At 38.5% G+C, this 2,323-nt stretch overlaps 1 protein-coding gene across 1 annotated transcript in view; it reads right to left on the bottom strand.

Moving 5' to 3' along the window:
• The window catches only part of LOC107561923 (low density lipoprotein receptor adapter protein 1-like), a 24,673-nt gene that overhangs the window by 18,911 nt on the left and 3,439 nt on the right, over positions 1 to 2,323 (bottom strand). The window lies entirely within an intron of this gene.

Raw genomic sequence — 2,323 nt, 5'->3', positions numbered from 1 at the left:
TTATTTAAAACATTAAATTTAAATGAATGAATGTAGATATATAATTTAGATTACATATAAAACGTATTGTATGAAAACAGTCTGTAAGCCCTTTCTTATTTTAGCTTTGGCAGTGTTTGCATTGGCAGGGCCACATCTCCGTCAGTGATGACCTCCAGGCTCCCCTCTCTCGCCGAACACATAACAGTGGAATATGACATTCCCAGAATGGGAAAAAAGCCAAGTGGGGTTTAATGTTTTCATGAACCCCCGTACAGTTAATGCGGGACCATAGTGAATCTCATTACACAAATCACTGTGCAAGATTTGCGGCTTAGGAAAATAAAGTCTTGCAAACAAATATAGATGTTTTCTTTTCAAGAGACAAGCTGGCAGTAGTGAAACTGATATGTGTATTTTAAAAAAAGCCACATAAAAATCCTAAATTGCAGTGAGCATTGACGGAAATGAAACAAAAGCATAAAAAAAGACCCAGAATGCCCTTCAAACCTTTACAATTTCTAAAGCTGACAAGCTCCTACTGAGCCTAGACAAACAACTTCATCTCATATTTTTCACTAAAAATAGAACGGCTGTTTTTTTCTTCATTATTTGTATATTCGGCTGTGGAGAGGGGGATGGGACACAAAGGAGTGAATAAAGATGAGGAAGAGTATTCATATCATCAGCGCTAATGTGTTTCCTTCTTTTCAAACCCCCACCACTTCATTCAAAATGCTCTCGTTTTCCTTCCTGTCATACCCATGATTCTGTTCTTCACCCTTCAGATGGCTGTCCAAAACCCCCTCAGGGTTTGGGTTGAAATAGCATTTATTATAGCATTCCGACTGAACTCTGATTTCATGGTCCCCTGGTACTCGTGTTTATTCTCCAGCCTCCTTTGAAAGTCAAACTCAGACTGTATGATCAAAGTCTACTCTGATTATATTCTGCAATGTAAGACGTTTCACTCCAGGGTGTTCTTTTATCCTGAAGTGTGCTTTACCTGGATCAGGCCAATAATACACTGTGAAAAATAAGCAGAAGCTCAGTGCAGTGGAGAGCAGTTTGTCCTGCTATGTGAGTCTTACACAGGATTCCATATGTCATCCCACTAAATAGCCAGAACCCCACAGAGCATCTCTGAAGGGTGCAGGCAGGACGGTCCCGCAGATGGAGGAGTTCCAGGTGCAAGGACAGTGTGTTTTGTTGCAGACCTGATGCTCTGCTGACATACATTGTAAAAATCATTTCAAAATTAATAAGTATTTTTGTCTTTATTACCACTGAAAATTATTTAAATATCTATAAAACAAATTTATATTAAGACTCAGAAAATATACTGTATCTTGAAAAAAATATATATTTCTTACCCATTTGGAATATATATATATATACAGTGGGTACGGAAAGTATTCAGACCCCCTTAAATTTTTCACTCTTTGTTATATTGCAGCCATTTGCTAAAATCATTTAAGTTAATTTTTTTCCCTCATTAATGTACACACAGCACACCATATTGACAGAAAAACACAGAATTGTTGACATTTTTGCAGATTTATTAAAAAAGAAAAACTGAAATATCACATGGTCCTAAGTATTCAGACCCTTTGCTCAGTATTTAGTAGAAGCACCCTTTTGATCTAATACAGCCATGAGTCTTATTGGGAAAGATGCAACAAGTTTTTCACACCTGGATTTGGGGATCCTCTGCCATTCCTCCTTGCAGATCCTCTCCAGTTCTGTCAGGTTAGATGGTAAACGTTGGTGGACAGCCATTTTTAGGTCTCTACCTCTCTCACCAAGGCTCTTCTCCCCCGATAGCTCAGTTTGGCCGGACGGCCAGCTCTAGGAAAGGTTCTGGTCGTCCCAAACGTCTTCCATTTAAGGATTATGGAGGCCACTGTACTCTTAGGAATGTTTTTGTAACCTTGGCCAGATCTGTGCCTTGCCACAATGCTGTCTCTAAGCTCTTCAGGCAGTTCCTTTGACCTCATAATTCTCATTTGCTCTGACATGCACTATGAGCTGTAAGGTCTTATATAGACAGATGTGTGGCTTTCCTAATCAAGTCCAATCAGTATAATCAAACACAGCTAGACTCAAATGAAGGTGTAGAACCATCTCAAGGATGATCAGAAGAAATGGACAGCACCTGAGTTAAATATATGAGTGTCACAGCAAAGGATCTGAATACTTAGGACCATGTGATATTTCAGTTTTTCTTTTTTAATAAATCTGCAAAAATGTCAACAATTCCGTGTTTTTCTGTCAATATGGGGTGCTGTGTGTACATTAATGAGGAAAAAAAATGAACTTAAATGATTTTAGCAAATGGCTGCAA

Source organism: Sinocyclocheilus grahami, unplaced genomic scaffold (assembly GCF_001515645.1).
Source record: "Sinocyclocheilus grahami isolate Dianchi unplaced genomic scaffold, SAMN03320097.WGS_v1.1 scaffold799.1, whole genome shotgun sequence".
Classification (NCBI taxonomy): domain Eukaryota; kingdom Metazoa; phylum Chordata; class Actinopteri; order Cypriniformes; family Cyprinidae; genus Sinocyclocheilus; species Sinocyclocheilus grahami.
The sequence above is the reverse complement of the archived record's forward strand: the minus strand, read 5'-3'. Positions and strand labels throughout refer to the sequence as shown.